Raw genomic sequence first — 22,361 nt, 5'->3', positions numbered from 1 at the left:
TAGTCAGGCGGCAGGTTGGCTGAATGGCCACTCCCGCCTGGGGGAGGGAGAGGAGGAGAAAGAGCGGGGGAGTGATTAATCCGTGCTAATCGAGGGCTTGCCTCGCTGTGAGGCCGTTCTGGAAAGTGGGGGGAGACTAACGGGCCGCCCCCCCCGGAGGTGGGGTGCTGCCGCGTGCGCTCGTTTTTGCAGATCGGCGCTTGCAAAAGCAAGTCAGAGCACAAGGCAGGGCAGGGCGGCCATGGATGCGCGTGCATGCCCTCCGATGCTCCCCTATCCATTAGCGGTCCTTTCTCGCGCAGAGACGGAGCTTTGCACTCCCAGCCTCATTCACACAAACGTACACAGCGCGCTTAATCTCCGCCGATTCTGCACCGAGCGAATTGGAATTCTTCCCCGGCTGAATTCTGAAAGCAGTGTAAATTAGGCGAATTAAAGGGATGCGTTTCTCACATTTCTGAACCTGCTAATCGCTAGGAGGAGCACAAAGGAACCCTAACGCACTATGCAGGGTCCCTGTGTTACTGGCTTGTGACATTTCACCGGCTGCTTACTGAACGCTTTGCAGCCAGAAAACTCGCTTCGTATGCAAACAACAAAGCTGCAAAAGGTGCCCCAACTCCCGTTTCCCTTGACTGGACCCTGCTGTTGCGGAATGCACCGAGCCCTGGGTGCAAAAGTACACTTAGCCCCTGGTGCAGGGAAGGGACATTAACTGGCAGAGCATGCAAAAGGTCGCAGGTTTAATCCCCGGCATCTCCAGGCGGGGCTGGGAAAGACTTATTATCTAAAACCCGGGAGAACTGCTGCCAGTCTGTGTAGACAATACTGAGCTAGATAGAGCAGTGGTTTGACTTGGTATAAAACAGCACGAGCACGCACAAGCATCGAATGGCTATTAACAGGATGTGAGCACTGCCAGATCGTGTTGCAGACTAACTAGAAGGTGCCAGTGGTCCAAATATATAATTCTGTTCCAGAGTGAAACTATTACATGGGTTCCTTTAATTTTCTTAAACTCCCTCTCCAGCTTCCTTCTTTCATCTCAAAAATTAAATGCAAAAACAAACAAGAAAATCAAAGGAATGCCAACAATGTAATACAAAGCTAAATAAAACAGTGCCGTTTCAGTATCAAAACTCCCCCGTTACAGAAAACTAAAATGACATAAGCGATATATTCAGATTGCAAAAATAAGGTAGCAAAGTTAAAACATTAGGTCTCTGATACACGAACATTATTTTGTGATTAAGAAACTGTTTCTGTGGGTCTTTTGGAAAATTCTGCAAAATGGCTTCTGGCAAGTTGGAATTTATTTTTTATTTCCTGGGAGATACTGTGAGCGACATAAGTTTTTCCTTTGATCCCTCAGATTTGCACAAAACCAGAAAACTGCATTAGCAAACCACATAAAAAAACTTCTACAGTACACCAGATATTGAGCAGCAATCTGAAAAGTGTGTGCATGGAGAATTTACAATCATTTTCAATTCCTTTTTCCAACATACTTCTGAACCAGAGATATGCAGCCTTTTTTTATTGTGGTCCCTCAGATTTGCACAAAACAAGAAAACTGCTGAGAATTTACAATTGCCTGACCATGTGCTTTTGCACACTTCCTGGGCAGAAAAAAATGCAAGGTGCTGGTGCAGCTACTTGTGCACATTCCTTGACAGCACTTCCTTGATAGAAGCAACAATTTTGAAGGCAGGGACAAACCACCGGTACGAACAGGAAAGATCAAAGGTACTCCTCGTATACAAATTCATATACATGCAGATGTGAGCTATTAATTTGAATGGGGGAACAGCAGATTAACAGCTAAATAATGCTCAAATGTGGAGAAAGTATTAGACTCTTAAGATACTTGGAGCACTTCCTCTTCCCTCTTTCCTATTCTTCCTTCTTCATGTACTCTGAAGTGCCATGTAGAGTGAGCACATTTGCATAAATAAAATAGACGGATCTAGTACAACTAATGGCTGCTTCAGTTTCCCAAATTCTTAGTGGTAAGCAAGTTATTGTACATGCAACTATAGACATGTAAATGCCTGGCTCACAGGATATGGTAATGATGTGAAGTCAACACAAGTTGCTAGTTATTTTGATGCATTGACCAGCCTAGTAAAAGCTTTACCAAACAGACAACTCCCTGTGTCCTTACTAGGTTAACAGTTCCAGAGTTCCCCAGGACATCAACCTCAAGTCTTCTTGGATCTTACAGAAGCAGAAGCTGCAGGCATACACAACTTCGAGGCTTGCAGGATCTACAGTTGTTGATTTTTACTAGAACCTGATGTCCTGCTGGAGCTAGATGCAAAATGGTGGTTTGGGGGGTTGAAACCAATTCTATTGGAGAATGAACAGCATGTTTAAGTACATATTTACATCTGGGTTACTATGAACCAAGAATTCAAAGCGGCCCAATTTGGAGACAAAGGAAGTTGTTTTGTTTTTGCCATTGTTAAATATGCAGGAGTCAAAAACCCTTGCAAATAATCTAGAAATCTGCCTTCTGCTTGCCCTTGGTTTACATAGTATTCTACAGGGCTGCGTGTATCTGTGATCACACTGCAGAAGCAAAGAAATTGGTATTACAGTATGCAGAATCATAGCATTCTGAGAGACTGATCTGCTATTGTTTACATAATACAGGTTGCAGAATCCCAAAGAAGTCAGTCCAGAACTCACCCTGTGGCAGCAAAGAGCTGACCCCAACACTTCTTTTTTGTACAGGCTTAAGCCTCCAGTGAGAGGTCAGTGCTAAACAAGATAAGCAGTGGATTTTCTGTGTTGGCAGCAGGGTGCCCAATTTCAGGTTTGAGAGGGCTTCTTTGGGGCCCAGCCTGGTACCAGGCAGGAGGTTTGATAGGGTTTTCCTTGAAGGCAATCAAGCAACAGGCAGGGCCTTTGAAAGGATTTCCCCTGGGCACGGATAATCCAGCAGTGAGTGACAGGTTTGTGAAAGGATTAAGCGTGGGCACATTCAGTCACCAAGAGTTAGGTCTCAAGGGATTCCCTTTGTGAACAGCCAGTGTGGCATCAACAGCAGGCGGAGAAGGCAATCAGAAACGGAAACAGCAGTTCGGAGAGATTTTTTTCTTCCACAGAAACAATCTGGCACCGACAATCGGATGCGGGAAAGAACACAGAGAGAATGTGGCACTATCCGAGGATTATTCTTAGCTGCAAAGAGAGAATTTACTTCTGGTTAAGCACTGAGGGCTGATTTGAGGTTTCTGTCAGGCGTAAGCTGGCCAGTGTGAAAAGCAGCTTTGGGCAGTTTCCTTCAGGGATATGTGATTGTGCTTCCCTGCATCCTGACTCACACCTAGTGGTGCCTGAATTTCTTCACTCCAGTGCACTCGCCTGTATCATGACTTCAGGCGAGCTCTCAGCTGTTACTGTGGTTCCAGATGATAATTAAGCCTCCAAACCTTAACTATGTTCCCATTAGTGGTATAAAATTGAGTTGCTGAAACTACTGCAGACACATATATGCTACCGACATCAGACAGATTGGGCAGGTGGGATAAGTCAACTAACAGTGCTCTCTTGAACAACACCGCAATTGCTCCTTTGTGTTTCACTAAAATGACTAGGTGGTTGTTCACAAAACCTCATCTGTTGGCTGAGCGCTGATTGCTCAGTTATTTGTTAGTGGCAATGTGACATGTCCCTTGACCTTCAAGTAGCCATGAATGTTGGCATGCATGTTTTAGATAGGGGTTTTCATTTAAAGTTTTAATATGAACACAGCCTGCTCACTTGTTTTCACTCAGCTCACTGATTTGTGTACCCCCTGTGAAACTTAATATTTCCCTAGAAAAATAAGATAGAACGACGAAACATGGTTTGCACATTCAGAACTTCGCTTGATTATGCTTTTTCAGGTTCAGAAACTGGCTGGATCCGTCTAGTTTTCAAAAGAGGTACTTGGCATTACTAATGGATTATGGTCCCACAATCACTTGTACAGATTGGAATTGCCGCTGCACTTGAAGGCACTCCATAAAATCATACTCTTAAAACCAGTTAATGCAGATTAGTTAACTATTTTAGCTTTATCTTGGCATAGAAAGGATGAGAATATGGACAGAACTCGATGTCACCTCAGTAAATGCCTGCTCCCAAACCTGCATTTGTGGAGATGGCATGAATGCCAGGGCAGAAGGCCTTGACAGGAGAGAATCAGTGGAAGGGATATAGTTACATCATGTGTGAGGTGCTCACCTCAGTGACAGGTACTGGAAGGCAGAGAGCAGTGGGAAAATGCCAGAGAGCAGATTGTGTGTGCTATAAAGTTTGTCTTGTGTCTCCTATTCAGCTAGCCTTCATTTTTGACAGCTGCTTGTGTTGCAGTAAATCTGTGCTTGTCTCATAACATGCAGTTCTGCCCTAGTATCAAGGAGAAGAATGTTCTTTGTAGTGTTGTGGGAAATGGAAATGGTGGGTTGGTCCTAAGCCCACCCAGCTACCCAGCACGGCAGGGTAGGACAGGCATCAGTATACCCGTGGCCCTTGCTTGGGTGCTAGGGAGCCAGCAGCTGCCCAGGCAGGACCAGCCTACGATGAGACAAGGTGAGGTGACCAACCGCCTCAGGCAGCAGGATCCACAGGGGCAGCAGAAGCAGTCTTCCAGGAATGCATCGTCTGCTTCTTCCACCAGTGGCACAGCAGCAGCAAAAGCTGTGACATACTCCTCAGAGGCTGGATTCAAAGCTGTCAATGTTTCCCTTTTTTTTCCTTATTCCGAATAGGATTCATCGCAAGAAAAGGGAAAAGTTGACACCCCCTCCGTTCCCAATGTAGACCTGTTTTCCTTCCTTGTTCCTGAAGTAAATCTTCACTCGCCCCCTTCTTCCCTGATTTGGGGGAGAGAGAACCATTTTGTGGTTTGCCTCAGGTGCCAAAATGTATTGGGCCTGCCCTTTCCCAGGGGAACTAGAATCATAGAATCATAGAGTTGGGAGAGACCACAAGGGCCATCGAGTCCAACCCCCTGCCAAGCACTCCTGACATATGGTTGTCAAGCCTCTGCTTAAAGACCTCCAAAGAAGTAGACTCCACCACACTCCTTGGCAGCAAATTCCACTGTCGAACAGCTCTTACTGTCAGGAAGTTCTTCCTAATGTTTAGGTGGAATCTTCTTTCTTGTAGTTTGGATCCATTGCTCCGTGTCCACTTCTCTGGAGCAGCAGAAAACAACCTTTCTCCCTCCTCTATGTGACATCCTTTTATATCTTTGAACATGGCTATCATATCACCCCTTAACCTCCTCTTCTCCAGGCTAAACATGCCCAGCTCCCTTAGCCGTTCCTCATAAGGCATCATTTCCAGGCCTTTGACCATTCTGGTTGCCCTCCTCTGGACACGTTCCAGTTTGTCAGTGTCCTTCTTGAACTGTGGTGCCCAGAACTGGACACAGTACTCCAGGTGAGGTCTGACCAGAGCAGAATACAGTGGCACTATTACTTCCCTTGATCTAGATGCTATACTCCTATTGATGCAGCCCAGAATTGCATTGGCTTTTTTAGCTGCCGTGTCACACTGTTGGCTCATGTCAAGTTTTGGTCAACCAAGACTCCTAGATCCTTTTCACATGTACTGCTCTCAAGCCAGGTGTCACCCATCTTGTATTTGTGCTTATTATGCTTATTATGCTTATTATGCTTAAGGCTTATTATGCTTAAGCCTGGGCCTACAAAGTCAAATGGGTTGCCATGGGCAACACCAGGTTCTGCAATGGAGAAGGCTCCAGCCAAGGCTAGCCAAAGCCATTGGGCAGATCATTCCGATACTTTCCCGCCTCCCTATGATTAAAGAGCAACAACGTCATAATATATGAAGTAACCTTTAAAGGCACCTGAAAACAGCAAGCTGAGGCAGCCGCTATCACTCCAGCTCGGACTTAACCCAACCCAGAGTTCTAGATGTTTGTTGGACTACAGTTCCCATCATCCCTGACCGTGGACCATGCTGGCTATGGCTAGTGGGAGTTGTATAATGGAGGGGGAATCAGGTTGGGGGTTGTTGCTGTAGCTAATGGTGAGGCTGAGCCTGATCTCACCAGCAGGAGAGCTTCTCTCTGCCATGTTCTTCTCCAATATAATTGTGGGTGTCAGATATAAATATAGAGAGCTTCAACCAAAGCAGCCACTGGGTGTCACTGAGTCTCTACAGAGAAGCTGCTGATCCGACATTTCTCTGGATGAGCAGGGGGGGTGTTTTTTGTGCAGACAGCAGATGTTACAGGCCACAGGATTCGCTCCCAGCTTCCCGGTTGCGCTGCATCTGTTGAGTGCCCCTTACGGAATAATATGCAGCATTTCCATGGCTTCTTGCCTTCCCTGTGGGCCTTTAGTCCACTGACTTGATGCCGTGGGCGTGCTTCTGCCAGATGGGGCAAAAAAAGAAAGGGCTGTGGGGCAGATTTTAAAAGCTCTAAACAAAAAGTACTAAGTAGACTGTTTATTTAGTAAAACCATACCCTAGTGGTAACATCGCATGTATTCTGTTTCAGGAATGTCAGGAGTGTCTCTGTGAATGTCTGTTTCTGCTTCACTTGCTAGAGGGAAAATATGGCTTAGAGCAGGGGGTGAGGCACCTTTTCCAGAGCAAAGGCTGCATTCTCGTCTGGGTAATAATAATAATAATAATAATAATAATAATAATAATAATTTATTATTTATACCCCGCCCATCTGGCTGGGCCTCCCCAGCCACTCTGGGCGGCTTCCATAGAAACCAAAAATACAGTAAAATATCACACGTTAAAAACTTCCCTGAACAGGGCTGCCTTAAGATGTCTTCTGAATGTCAGGTAGTTGTTTATCGCTTTGACATCTGCTGGAAGGGCGTTCCACAGGGCGGGCGCCACTACCGAGAAGGCCCTCTGCCTGGTTCCCTGTAGCTTTGCTTCTCGCAATGAGGGAACCACCAGAAGGCCCTCGCCGCTGGATCTCAGCGTCCGGGCAGAATGATGGGGGTGGAGACGCTCCTTCAGGTATACTGGACCGAGGCCGTTTAGGGCTTTAAAGGTCAGCACCAACACTTTGAATTGTGCTCGGAAACGTACTGGGAGCCAATGTAGGTCTTTCGAGACCGGTGTTATATGGTCTCGGCGGCCGCTCCCAGTCACCAGTCTTAGCTGCCGCATTCTGGATTAGTTGTAGTTTCCGAGTCACCTTCAAAGGTAGCCCCATGTAGAGTGCACTGCAGTAGTCCAAGCGGGAGATAACCAGAGCATGCACCACTCTGGCGAGACAGTCCGCAGGCAGATAGGGTCTCAGCCTACGTACCAGATGGAGCTGGTAAACAGCTGCCCTGGACACAGATTTGACCTGCGCCTCCATGGACAGCTGTGAGTCCAAAATGACTCCCAGGCTGCGCACCTGGTCCTTCAGGGGCACAGTTACCCCATTCAGGACCAGGGAATCCTCCACACCTGCCCGCCTCCTGTCCCCCAAAAACAGTACTTCTGTCTTGTCAGGATTCAACCTCAATCTGTTAGCCGCCATCCATCCTCCAACCGCCTCCAGGCACTCACACAGGACCTTCACCGCCTTCACTGGTTCTGATTTAAAAGAGAGGTAGAGCTGGGTATCATCCGCATACTGATGAACACCCAGCCCAAACCTCCTGATGATCTCTCCCAGCGGCTGCATGTAAATGTTGAAAAGCATGGGGGAGAGGACAGAACCCTGAGGCACCCCACAAGTGAGAGCCCAGGGGTCTGAACACTCATCCCCCACCACCATTTTCTGAACACTGCCCAGGAGGAAGGAGCGGAACCACTGTATGACAGTGCCCCCAGCTCCCAGCCCCTCAAGACGGTCCAGAAGGATGTTATGGTCGATGGTATCAAACGCCGCTGAGAGATCCAGCAGAACTAGGAAACAGCTCTCACCTTTGTCCCTAGCCTGCCGGAGATCATCAACCAGTGCGACCAAGGCAGTTTCAGTCCCATGATGAGGCCTGAATCCCGACTGGAAGGGATCTAAATGGTCCGCTTCTTCCAGGCATGCCTGGAGTTGTTCGGCAACCGCTCGCTCAATCACCTTGCCCAAGAATGGAAGATTTGAGACTGGGCGATAGTTGGCCATCGTGGCCGCATCTAAAGATGGTTTTTTAAGAAGCGGTTTAATAACCGCCTCTTTCAGTGGGTCTGGGAAGGCTCCCTCACGGAGGGAAGCATTCACCACCCCACGAAGCCCATCGCCCAGTCCTTCCCGGCTAGCTTTTATAAGCCAGGATGGGCAAGGATCCAGGAGACAGGTGGTTGGTTTCCCTCGTCCAAGCAGCCTGTCCACATCCTCGGAGGTAACAGATTGGAATTGATCCCACTCAACTTGACTAGACAGAACTCTAGCACTCTCCCGCCCCGGCCCTGCTCCCACGGTGGAGTCTACTTCTTCCCGAATCTGAGCGATTTTATCTGCAAAAAACTTTGCAAAATCATTGCAGGAGAACATGTGGCCCGTACTGGGCCCCGATGTTGCAGGTGGTTCCGCTAAATTGTGAACCACCTGAAAAAGTCTCCTGCTGCTGTTTTCTGCAGATGCAATAGAGGCGGTGAAGAAATTCTTCTTCACCGTCGCTATCGCCACTTGGTAGGCTCGACGTTGAGCTTTAACCTGTGTCCGGTCAGATTCGGAATGAGTTATCCGCCACCGGCGCTCTAGCCGTCTCAACGATTGTTTCATTGCCCTCAGATCCGTGGAAAACCACGGGGCTGCCCGGGCTCCATGCAATCGGAGAGGGCGCTTCGGAGCCAAACAGTCAATAGCCCTGGTTAACTCCACATTCCAGCGGGCCACCAGGGAATCAGCTGAAAGGCCATCAACATGGGATAAAGCATCCCCTACCACTCTCTGGAAACCATTTGGATCCATTAAGTGGCGGGGGCGGCCCATCCAAATTGGTCCCACCTCCCTGCAGAGGGTATGGGTCGCAGAGAAGTCCAGTTGCACCAGGAAGTGATCTGACCATGGCACTTCTTTCGTTTCGCTTTTACTTAGTGTCAGATCACCAACATCCATAGAGGTAAACACCAGGTCCAAGGCATGTCCACGGCTATGGGTTGGGCCAGACTTATTCAGGGACAGCCCCATGGAGGCCATGCTTTCCACGAAGTCCCGAGCGGCCCCTTGTAAGGTCGTGTCGGCATGGATGTTAAAATCCCCTAGGACGACCAAGCTAGGTGTCTCCAGGAGAACATCCGCCACGACCTGAAACAGCTCGGGCAGGGAATCCTTGGTGCAGCGGGGAGGTCGGTACACTAAAAGGAATCCTGTACTGCCCCATTGCCCAACTTCCAGAACATGCACTCGGAAAACTGGGTCTTCCCAATAGGACGCCTGGTGCAAACTAATGACTTCCTAAAAATCACTGCAACCCCCCCTCCCCACCCACATGACCTGGGTTGCTGTGCGTAAGTGAAACCTGGTGGACAAGCAGCGGCAAGGATAGGCCCATCTGCTTCATCCAACCAAGTCTCTGTTACACATGCCAGGTCAAGTCCTCCATCCATGATCAAGTCATGGATGGCAGTGGTCTTATGAATCATTGACCTGGCATTGCACAGCAGCACCTTCAGGTCATGTGGGTATCCCTTGCTGATTCTAGTATCCATCCGGTCAGGACCAGACCCGGAGGCAGGAATAGTCCTCAGACAACAACTAAACCTGCCCCCTCTGTAATGACATGGTCTGGTCTTAGCGTAACTCCTCCTCCTACCCGTGATCACTGAGATCGGTTGTCCCAGTGCATCCCCCCCTGTGGAACATGCCCCAGCCATTTTGTGGGCTGGGGCCCACTCCCCGGCAGCCCTGACCCCTCCCCCTAAGAACAAAACAACACCTTAAACAAACAAACAAAACCAATAAAACAATACAAACAAACAAAAATGTAAAAATTACAAAAACATCAAAATAAAAAAAATAATTCCCCAAGCCCAACCAAACATCCATCCCACCCCCACCCCCCACATACAAAAAATCCAAAAGAAAATTTTTAAAAACATTTTTAAAACCCTCTGTGCCCCTCCGGCAGTAACAACTGTTCTAGTGAGGCCTGTCAGGCCCCACCCTGGGCCAGATGGTAAGTGGCAAGAGCAGGGCTCTCAGGCACTCACTCGGGGAGTCCTCCTGGGCAGCAGGCAGCAAGCAGCAAGCAGTCCTTGTGAGGCTTCAGGCCCCGCCCCAGGCCAGATGGTAAGTGGCAGGAAGGAGCAGGGCCCTCAGGCACTCACTCAGGGGAGTCTTCCTGGGCAGCAGGCAGCAAGCAGCAAGCAGTCCTTGTGAGGCTTCAGGCCCCGCCCCAGGCCAGATGGTGAGTGGCAGGAAGGAGCAGGGCCCTCAGGCACTCACTCAGGGGAGTCCTCCTGGGCAGCAAGAAGGGGCCACCTGCCAGTAGTCTGCAGGGTCAGGAACAACAACCACACATTTTTTCTTTGTTCATTAGGCTAGTTTCTGCACACATGCACCCCTCTCTGTGAACCAAGAAGCATTTTAGGACTTCGACATGTTCCAGCCAGGCAAAAACTCCAGGAAGGGAAGAAGCAAAGCATGTGAGGTGGTTTGTTTTTATTTGCTTTATTTATTTAGAGCATTTGTACCCTGCTGTTCAGTTAAAACATGACAGTCCTTGCCCATAGGCTTATAATCTAAAAAAAAAAACATGAGGAAAAGGACAAGGAGGGAAGAGAGGGAATGCAAACTGAAGCACCAATTATCAGTTCGTATAATGATCAGCTGGAGTAGAAACCAGGATGTGTCCTGGAAAGGGGCAGTGAAGGATGTCAACAGGACTCTAAATACGAAACAATGCGGTTATGCGAGGAAATGATGATGATCACATGCTTGGAACCGGAGCGGGAAACCTGTTTTTAAGACATTGCATTAAATTTACTTAATCTGGTTTGCTTTGTAATAATTTGGAAAATGAATAGAAATAATTTGGAAAGGGGCAGTGTTGTGAGGAGGGTCCTAATGGTCAGACAGGGAGCCTTGGAGGGTTCCATTTGTCTTTCTGGCTTGAGGTTTCCCACCTCTGAATTACAGGATGATGAAGATCTGCAACAAGTTCAACCAGTTCTTTCTTTTTTTTTGCAGGTATTGCTGAAACCTTGGAGCTTCTCTCCACGGGTACTTTAGGTTGTATTGAGGGAGGTGTGAAATCCACATACAAAAGCCACATGCTTTTTATTCCTATGTCTGAGATGTCTAGTTGCCCAAGGAGCAAAGGAGAGCAGGACTCCTGCTACATACCTGTAATAGCTGCAGAGGAGAATATCTTGGCAAATGCAGTTTTGCTTGTTCTCTCTTCCACAGGGAGCTTCTTCCACAAGGAGCAGCTAAAAATGGCTGCCAAGAGTAAAAACGTTGGCCTCTCTGATATATGACACCTGCTCACCCTAGAACAGTGGTTCCCAACCTTTTCTTTTTCTTTTTGCCATGCCCCACCTAAGCATCTCTAAAATCCTGATGCCCCCCTGACATATAATTCTTATTATTCAAAAAGTGAACTCCTATTCACATGGAGGAAGCCTAAAATGCCATTCACTGTTAATAATTCATTCTTGAATTGCCCCTCTTAAAAATCGAATTGCCCCCCTGTGGAGCGTGTGCCCCACTTTGGAAACCATGGCCCTAGAATCTACATCTGAATATGGATTTGGACCTGAGTTTAGGGGCAAGACACCATCTACCAGTTGATCATATATACTTAGTGCTGAAACTCTGCAGTTAACCAATTAAAATGTGAAAAAAGAAGGAAAGGGGGGAAAAGTATCAATAGACAAAAGAATACAGAGCAAAAGATAAAAACAGCATAATTACCATATTGGCCTGAATATAAGCCTCACTGCCCCCCCTAAATTTGACTGTGAAAAGTTAAAGTGCATCTTAAATTTGTGACCTTACAAAAATTGGCTTTTAAGATATTGCTGCTGAAATGGACATACGGTAAAACGGAACGGGTGTGAGTGCCTGCGGAATTTTAAGGGAGTGGCTTATATTTGGGTATTGTCTTTTTTTCATTTTTTCCTCTTGAATTTTAAAGGTGCGGCTTATATCCGGGTGCGGCTTATATTCGGGCCAATACAGAATTTGGGGTGAGTGTGTGGTGACTTCAGAGTCTGATGGCATGACCTTCCAGGCCTGGATTCCTTCTCTCTTGCCTTCCCCTTAGATGAGGGAGTAAATTAAGCTGGAAGTTAGGGGGTGAACTCCACCAGCTGAATTACCATGGGCCCCTAGGGTAGGGATCTCTTCAGGATCCATAGTATGAGCTGCCTAGCCTGGCCTTCCTTCTCTTCAGGGCACAGTTGATTTTCTCTCTTGGGCCTTGTGGTTCGGAATCTCCACTTTAGCCAGAGAACAACATAAATCGGCCTTCCCAAATGTGGACTCCAACTCCCTTCATCTCTAGACAATGTGATGGGAGATGTGGTCTAACAATACCTGGAGATAGCACCATGTTGGGGAAAGCTGCCACAAAGAAATCCATGGGGAGAGGAGGAGGAAATCCTCTGCAGTTGTTTGCTTGAAAAATCATATTTGGACGCTCTAGAGAAGGAAAGAATTTCTGTGTAATTCTCAAAATATCTGTGTGATGAGTAATGTAATGTCCCAAGGACTTTGCGAGATTTTGTTTCCCTTAGGTTTTTGGCATAAGGCAATGTAATTTTAGCCACTACTTAAACTTTCTCCAATCTTAAAACCACGGTTAGGGCATCCACATGGTTAAGCTTGCATGGTCCACAATGAGAAGAGAAAGGCTCCCTTTTCCTCTCATTCCATGCCTTGTACCATTGCCACAATGTGCATTTAATTCCATTGTGTTCAATAAACCACGGTGGGCCAAGTAATTGGTAGAGCTGCTTTGAGGGCCTTTTATTTTTTAAAAGCCTTCTGCTTATTTTGAAGCATCACAGCTCCAGAGAATGCAACAGACACTCCATTTTGCATCCAGCCTCACAAATGGATGCCACTTTTCCCTCTCGCTGTGGGTACCTCAGATCCTGAAAGCCGCCTTCGCAGATAAGAGGAATCAGGCAAAATGCTTCTACGCTTGTGTCTCTGATGAGGAGTAGAATTATCTGCTTATTAGTCACAGAGCCCATCAGGCATTCCCTGCTGGAGGTGCTGAGACAAATAGAAAACACAAAGTTAAGATGTTTCTGGCACTGAGGTTAGAAGCGTTGGGAGCCTGTGCATGTTTTTGAGTGGCACATAGAACGGGAACTCCTTGTGGACTGGCATGCCTCAGCGTTCGCAAACACAATCTTTCTGTTCAGAGATCTGTTCAGGACAAATATGCCGGCTCATCATAAATCATTTCAGACGACTGACAAGGCACGCTAGAGAGGACTGAGAGTATAAATAGTGTGAGTGCTGCTTTCGGGAGAAAACTCCGCTCTCTATGTTCTACAAGCGTGAGCACAGAATGTGCATCATGTTGATAAAACCCCACTGGGAAATCTCTCAGTGGCATGCGGTCAGTGGACTAGGGGGACTCGGCTAGTTCCCTAAATGTTCCCAGTAAATTAAAGCACTGTATTATTAAAACCTAGCACCTCCTTTCTAAAGCCTGGGAAGCTTCTGCTTGGCTTAGGGAGGGAGGTGCGATGCTTTGATGGAGTCCAAGAGCCCTCCCAGCACCTTCCTGTCAGAGGCCTGGCGTCTCCTTCCCAAAGCCCAGGAAGCTTCTGTCCAGCTGAGAGAGGGAAGTGTGATGCTCACGCATGCAACAACGTGGGGATGTCACAACATCACGTGTGCAGTGTCGCACCCCACAGTTGCCCTCACAAACCAGCACCTCTGGCGCTAACTGTTCCCCTATGAAAAATTTCACCACACGCCACTGAAATCTCTAAAGTATTGCCTGCATTGAAGTAGACCTGAACTGATATATTCGGAAATTTCAGGTCCAGTTGTTACTGATGATGCCCTTTCAGAGTACAGTTGTACCTTGGTTTTTGAACGCCTTGTGACTCAAACGTTTTGGCTCCTGAACGCCACAAACCTGGAAGTGAGCGCTCCAGTTTTGGGTCTTTGGAACCCGAAAGTCTGCCACGTCTTACACAGCTTCCAATTGAGTACAGGAAGCTCCTGCAGCCAATCGGAAGCCACGCCTTGGTTTTCGAACTTTTTGAACGTCGGACTTCTGGAATGGATTCCATTCGAGAACCAAGGTATGACTATACTTTGGCTTCCAGAGTTATAGCTCATGGCAATACAGAACAGGACTTTTCCCCAGGCACACAATGTCTCTCTGTGTGGAATTCCTCTCTCGAGAGAGGACCCTTCAGACAGCATGCATGATTATTTGTGCTCATGATAGTATTTGGGTAGTATATACAACCCCTCCTTCCCTGCTGTTTGCACCTGCTATAATTTCATGGTGGACATCCTGCTGCAACCGGTGCATACCCCGTAACTTCCTGCTAAAATCCTGTAACCTTTAATACCACAAATGTTCGAGGTTGTGGGGTGTGTGTGCTCCTTTTGTTGTGCTAATAAAACAGAATGATGTGTGGATGGTATAAATGCATCACTAATGAATTGTTGAAGTAATAGTATACATTGCACCTGATGCGAACACCAAAGAGGCAATGGGTCTTCTGCATGATGCCATTAGCAGACAACAAGGTAAGTATCCCGAGGCTGCATTTCTTGTATGCGGGGATTTCAACCAGGCAGATTTGAAAGTGGTTCTACCTAAATTCTATCAACACATAAAGTGTGCAACCAGGGGAGAAAAGACTCTGGACAGGCTGTATACAAATGTCAAACAGGCCTATAAGGCCGAACCATTGGCACATCTAGGCCAATCTGATCATGTGTCCCTGCTCCTGACTCCTGAATATATTCCATTGAGGAAACGGACTCCAGCTATAAAGAGGGATATTACAATATGGCCAGCTGAAGCATCCCAACAACTACAAGACTGTTTTCATGACACCGATTGGGAGGTATTCGCCCAACAGGATATAGAGACTCATACTGAGCAAGTGTTGGACTATATCAGGTTCTGCACTGACAATGTAACATAGAGGCGCCGGATAAAGATCTACCCAAACAGGAAGCCCTGGATGACAAGGGAGGTCCAGGGGTTGCTAAAGGCAAGAAATACTGCTTTCAGAAGTGGAAATAAGTCGCTGTACAGCTTAGCTAGAGCGGATCTAAAGAGAGGTATCCGTGTAGCAAAGGAGGCATATAGACAGCGGCTGGAGAATCATCTACAAAGTAACAACACCAGGCAGGTGTGGCAAGGTGTACAAGAATTAACAGGGTATAAATCCAAGGATTCCCTGGCAGACGAGGGAGGGGCATCCCTCGCAGAGGATTTGAATGCCTTTTTTGCCCGTTTTGAAGTAACATCTGCAGCAACACCTGCTGAGGCTTTACCACCACCACCACCACTCCCTAGGAAGGCTTTGCCATCATCACTACCATCACCATCATCAGTACAAAGGAATGTAGCAGTCTCTGTGGAAAAAGAAGAGATGAGGAAGGTGTTGAAGGGAATCAACCCAAGGAAGGCCACAGGGCCAGATGGGGTAGCTGGAAGGGTATTGAGAGACTGTGCAGATCAACTAGCAGGAGTTTTCACTGGGATTTTAAATCGATCCCTAGCCCAGGCTATTGTTCCATCCTGCCTAAAGTCCTCTATTATCGTTCCAATAGCAAAAAAACCTAACCCGGAAGATCTGAATGACTTTCGTCCAGTAGCACTCACACCTATAATCATGAAGTGCTTTGAAAAGCTGGTACGAAATCATGTCATTGCCTGCCTACCAGAGGGACTGGACACATTCCAATTTGCTTATAAAACGAAAAGATCGACAGAGGACGCTGTGGCGATTGCCCTCCATGCTGTCCTTGCACATTTGGAGCAGCGGGGGGGTTATGCCAGACTGCTTTTTTTAGATTTCAGCTCGGCATTTAATACCATTCTACCACAACGTCTGATGTCTAAACTGGAAGATCTGGGGCTTCCGTTATCACTTTGTGGGTGGATACTGGACTTTTTGTCAGACCGCTCCCAGAGGGTTCGGTTGGGCCCTTATACCTCTAAAATGCTTAAGACTAACATAGGAACACCACAGGGATGCGTACTCAGTCCGCTCCTTTATATTCTCTACACGTACGATTGTGTCGCTGCTCACCCTAGTAATAGGGTTGTCAAATTTGCAGATGACACAACCGTGATTGGGCTCATCCCTGAAAGGGAGGGTGAAACGGACTATAGAGATGAGGTGGAGCGGCTGGCAGAGTGGTGCAGAGCTAACAACTTGCTCATAAATACAAGGAAGACAAAGGAGCTTGTGGTGGACTTCAGGAGACAGAAGAGCAATATCCAGCCACTTTTGATTGATGGGGTCTGTGTGGAGAGGGTAACAACGTTCAGATTTTTGGGCATTGAATTACAAGAGGATCTGTCCTGGAGTGTCAACACAAGGGGGCTTGTGAAGAAGGCGCAGCAGAGACTGTACTTTTTGAGAATTCTAAGGAAAAACCATCTTCCGCAGAAACTGCTGCTTGCCTTCTATCACTGTGCCATTGAGAGCGTGCTCACTTATGGCTTATGTGTGTGGTACGGAAGCTGTACTACCCAGGACAGGATGGGGTTGTGCAGAGTTGTTAAGGCAGCAGAGAGCATTGTTGGCTGCCAACTTTCCACCTTAGAGCAGATTTATGCCACAAGGTGCCATAGGAAGGCACTGGACATAGTAAAAGATCCATCGCATCCTGGTCACTGTCTCTTCGAGCTCCTGCCATCGGGACGGAGATACAGGACGATGAAGACAAGAACGAGCCGTCTTAAGAACAGCTTCTTCTCCAGAGCGATCTCAGCCCTGAATGGGAAGCCTGGACTTTGAAAGTCATCTAATCTTCCTTGCTGTACTATACTGTATTGTTTTAATTAGTGTTTTTATGGAGCAGTCAAGTAATTTCGTTGTCCCTGAGAGGGAGCAATGACAATAAAGATATTATTATTATTATTATTATTATTATTATTATTATTATTATTATTATTAAAGGTAAAGGGAAACCCCGACCATTAGGTCCAGTCATGACCGACTCGGGGGTTGCGGCGCTCATCTCGCTTTATTGGCCGAGGAAGCCGGTGTACAGCTTCCGGGTCATGTGGCCAGCATGACTAAGCTGCTTCTGGTGAACCAGAGCAGCACACGGAAACGCTGTTTACCTTCCCGCCGGAGCGGTACCTATTTATCTACTTGCACTTTGACGGCTTTCAAACTGCTAGGTTGGCAGGAGCAGGGACCGAGCAACGGGAGCTCACCCCGTCGCGGGGATTCGAACCACTGACCTTCTGATCGGCAAGTCCTAGGCTCTGTGTTGATATTCTACCCACAAAAAACCCCCACCCATCAATCTGGAAAGGCCCAGAGAGGGGGAGAGAGAGAATCCCATGTGACCTGCTCTTTTCTATCCTTCACAATGGCAGTTAAAACTTTTTTTAAAAATCAGAAGGGATTAAAAAAAAAAAACCAGAAGGGATAAACTTTTTGAAAAAAAATCCATCAAGCGCTCTTTCTCTCTCTCTCTCTCCCCCTTTCTTCCAGTATTTTTAAAAAAATATTACTCTTTATTTCACATTTTTTCCATAGAAAGAGTACAAGCAACGCAACACATGTGAACGATATATAACCAAAACCAAGACAATTGCCCTACATGTACAGCAAAGAAAGGTTACAACAAATATATTCAGAGGATATAGACACAGATTTTAGGGAAGGCTTCTTAACATACTTTGGTTGCCGCTTTTAGAATAACAAATGTCTAGGTAAGGAGGTCCAGCGAGAATGATCTAAAAGGACTTGGAGTTTGAATTGTCCCTTTCTGATCTGTCACATACCATAAGAAAGGTTGACACATGTTCTCAGATATGTGGTTTCACCACATAAGGCACAACGCTATTGGGTTAGTTTTTTCAGCTAAGGTGACATTGCACTCCCTCTGCCAGCCTTGTATAGTAAATGGTGTGGCATATTTCCTATGTTGGGCTATCTCCACTCTTGCAGCTGCAGGGAAAAGGAAACGGATTAAGTCCTTTTGCAAGAGTCCAAGCATAGTCTCTTGAAATGGGAGCCAAAACCTGGGCCTGGGTAGACAATTCGATTGAGAATAGCTGTGATTTCTTGAAAGATCCTGAGCCAAAAAGATTGCACTATTTCCAACATCATATGAAATAGTGTACCAATTTGGCCAGAGCCCTTCCAGCACATTGTGAATAAATTTAGCATTTATGTGCCCCAATTTAACTGGGGTGGCACACCACCTATAATTATTATAACAAATTTAACAAAACATAAAGGGGGGTTAATACCCATCAGCTCACATCAGCAATACAATAACGATCTCTATTTAAACACATCAGTCAATATATGCCATCCAAAGGTCTTGATAGCTATCCAGACCAAAATCCATCAAACTTAACAATAAATCAACAATACTGCTCCCCCTCCACACACACAAAATAACAGCAGAAACACAGCAATTAGCATGACAATCGTATTCCCTCAAATGCCTGGGAGAAGAGGCATGTCTTAATCTGGCTCTGAAAGGATGTTGGTTGGCTCAGTCGGTAGAGCATAAGGCTCTTAATCTACAAGTCTGCGATTCTGTGATTTTAAGGCTGACGCCAGGCAGGCCTCTCAGGGGAATGCATTCTATATAGACTATAAATATTTATAAGCCCCTTTTTAGGGCAAACCTTCCAAAGGAGACTACAACAACACAACATATAAAGCATAACAAAACTTAAGGAGCATGAAAAAAAATCACAATAGCTAATTAACAGCAGTTACAGCAACAACGTAAAAACATCACTCAGTCCAGCGAAACCATAACATCACAAAATCAGTTAAGCTAGAAAAGCATGAAAGAACAGGAGCCCTGTTAAAATCTCTAATCACAAAAGGCAATGAACAAATATGTTCCAAAGGTTCTCCCACTCCTGCAGTAGGAACAGATCTGCCTTCTCTACACCCCTGTGAGCAGCCTGCCACTTTCAATCAATTTACTATCAATTGCTAGTAGAAGCAGTTGCAGCTGATCCTATGTCTAAGCAGGTCTCTCCTCCAAATGCCCGTCTGAAAATGGTGCATCTTAACCACCCATTTGGTTAAAGAGATGAAATCAGATGCACCTATGTAGGGAGAGAGGTCCACATGCAAGGAGCCACAACTGAAAAGGCCCTTTCCTGGGCCTCCACACCACATTCTGGGTGGGGAACAACCCGGCAGATCTTACTGTATGGGCAATCTTTTCTGGAAGGTATTTGTACTTTGAGGAGATAGTGATCTAGCATGGTCATTTCTTCCTGCCTCTGTTCACTTCCCCTCACTATCTCTTGTTCTACTCTTTGATAGCGGAGAACTTGTTGGAAGGAAGGGATAGTGCAGGGTACCTTCTGACCTTATTTGATGTTAGACATGGTTTGGAGGAATGTGCAGTATTGGAAGAGGGGGCCAGCTGATTAATAATTGGCACTAGCTAGTCGGGCAAGGCATGTAGGCTAACAAATTAGTTATCTCTAAATCGGGTGGTTTGCGGGGCATAGTTCAGAGAAGCTCGTGCATGGACTGATTGACCACAGGGCCGTGCAAACTGGGGCTACCTGGGGTTCGCTTCATCACTTCTTGAGGGCTTCCCAGTGGCAGATCGAAGTGCTTGCTTGGTAATGTATATAAAGGTAAAAGGTAAAGGACTCCTGGACGGTTAAGTCCAGTCAAAGGAGACTATGGGGTTGCGGCGCTCATCTCCCTTTCAGGCCAAGGGAGCTGGCGTTTGTCCACAGACAGCTTTCCGGGTCATGTGGCCAGCAGGACTAAACCGCTTCTGGCACAACGGGACACCGTGACGGAAACCAGAGCACATGGAAACGCCGTTTACCTTCCCGCCGCAGCAGTACCTATTTATCTACTTGCACTGGTGTGCTTTCGAACTGCTAGGTTGGCAGGAACTGGGACAGAGCAATGGGAGCTCACCCCGTCAATGCTTGCTGTTTAGAATAAAATCTTTAATCTTCTCATTCACTTGTGTTTGTGTTGCTTCGGAATCTCATTAAAAGAACCACCTACAATTTGGCAAGACACTCACCTCCTTATCTTAAACCATAGGCACCTTGATATGGAAGAAGGCATGCTTTCATATATTGGGGTCTCAGGCCATTTATAAATATAATCAATTATAGCACCAAGTTAGCACAATCCACTCCATCCTCAGACACACTACATATAAAGAAGGAGGTCCTTAAAGGATTCAGCAGAACTTCCCCTGCTCCCATGCACCACGACATGTCAACCCTTGCCTGCTATGGGTGACTCATAAATGGCTTCTGTATAGAAATCTATCTGCCCTGCTCCTATACAGGGCTGCCAACAAGGCAGAGCTTACTCATGCTTTCCTCTCACTCCCATTGATCTAGCATTATCAATAAATTCTTCCTTAATTAGTTTTTTAAATCCTGTGCTCATCCTGTGCTCATATGAAAAGTAGTGAGGACAACACTTACGGAAACCTCACCTGTGGAACTTACGGGCTCAAATTAAGCAAACATGGGACGATTTTACATAATGAAGCTTTCACCTTTTGGATGTTGTTTTTCCGCTGAGGGCCTTGGTAATGGAGCCACCAAGATCTCCTGTGATTTTCTTAAAAGGCAGATGCAGCCACTGGTGTAGCCAAGGGGAGGGGCAGGGGGCAGCTGCACCCCCAAGTAAAGTAAATCAATAAGATACTTAACTAATTGAGATTCTGCCCCTCCAACATGAAGCCTGCCCCTCCAACATAAATCCTGGCTATGCCCATAGATGCAGTGGTGAGAGGTCCTATTTAAAATTGCGGTGAAGGCATTTTTGGAAGTTTAAAAAAATCCTTCCATTTACACCATTTTCCTTGTCAGAGTTGCCTTAATGAATGGCTGTGTTTGCTCTTTATTAAAATATCAGGAACTCTGACTGTGGATTTTCTGCCATTTCATCTATTTCGGCCCTTGGAAAACTAAAGTAAATACACACATGGCGCTGAGTGCTCTCCGCTTCCTTAAGTGCTGACAAGACCTACTTTCCAAGGGCACTGGAGATGTATCTGTAATGTTTGCTTTATTTACAGCTGAACAACCACAGAATATTAGAAGCAAATGTACGCCCCTACAGCAGGCAGCAAGTCCACACTTTGGCATCATATTCCCACTCTCAGGGTGCTTCACTACCAGCCAATTCACAACTCCGAAACTCTCTGTACTCCTGATTCTCTCAGAATTTAAGCGTACTAACTTGGCTCCAAATGGTTTCTCAGCTTGTTTTCTTGAAGCTGGAGGCTACCAACTTCAACCAGCTCTGTCCGCTAATACATTTCAAAGACTGGAGAGGAATAATTCCCAACTATCAAGGAACATTCACGTAAATCAACAGTTGTCAAACTTTTACCCACTAATGGTGTTCAATCGGTTTTAGTGGTTTGCTTTAACCTGTTAGGTGACAGCAGTCACGAAATCAAAAGATGCCTGCTTCTTGGGAGAAAAGCGATGACAAACCTAGACAGCATCTTAAAAAGCAGAGACACCACCTTGCCGACAAAGATCCGTATAGTTAAAGCTATGGTTTTCCCAGTTGTGATGTATGGAAGTGAGAGCTGTACCATAAAGAAGGCTGATCGCCGAAGAATTTATGTTTTTGAATTATGGTGCTGAAGGAGACTCTTGAGAGTCCCATAGACTGCAAGAAGAACAAACCTATCCATTCTTAAGGAAATCAGCCCTAAGTGCTCACTGGAAGGACAGATCCTGAAGCCGAGGCTCCAATACTTTGGCCACCTCATGAGAAGAGAAGACTCCCTGGAAAAGACCCAGGGAAAGATTGAGGACACAAGGAGAAGGGGACGACAGAGGATGAGAAGGGGATGACAGAGGACGACAGAGGACGAGATGGTTGGACAGTGTTCTCGAAGCTACCAGCATGAGTTTGACCAAACTGCAGGAGGCAGTGGAAGACAGGAGTGCCTGGTGTGCTCTGGTCCATGGGGTCACAAAGAGTCAGACATGACTAAACAAATAAACAACAACAACATTAACCTATTAACTGTGGTGCTATATTCTAACAGTGGAAGAAGAAGAAGAAGAAGAAGAAGAAGAAGAAGAAGAAGACAACAGTGCAGGAGTAAGAGGCATCAATCTCTTATTGTGGCATCAGCTTCCCTGGTCCACTTCATCAGATTCATGAAGTATTATCCTGCATTACAAGCATGTATATCTCAATGGTTTGTGGAGATTTGTTAATAGTGAGAATTATAGAATCATAGAGTTGGAAGAGACCCTGAGGATCAT

The 22,361-nt window shown here is 46.4% G+C and overlaps 1 long non-coding RNA gene across 2 annotated transcripts; it reads left to right on the top strand.

Annotated features, from left to right (window-relative positions):
* Positions 1-12,875, top strand: LOC310758861. 2 transcript variants are annotated; one of them, XR_014546020.1, is made up of 3 exons: positions 1-4,491; positions 10,464-10,574; positions 11,114-12,875. It is a non-coding gene; the product is annotated as an uncharacterized lncRNA (long non-coding RNA). The 2 variants fall into 2 exon arrangements; XR_014546021.1 differs by having other exon boundaries at positions 10,464-12,875.
* The last annotated feature ends 9,486 nt before the right edge of the window (positions 12,876-22,361 follow it).

The sequence above is a fragment of the Podarcis filfolensis genome, assembly GCF_964270895.1.
Source record: "Podarcis filfolensis genome assembly, chromosome: 3".
NCBI classification, from domain to species: Eukaryota; Metazoa; Chordata; class Lepidosauria; order Squamata; family Lacertidae; genus Podarcis; species Podarcis filfolensis.
Note: the sequence above shows the minus strand (reverse complement) of the source record. Positions and strands in the feature narration are given on the sequence as shown.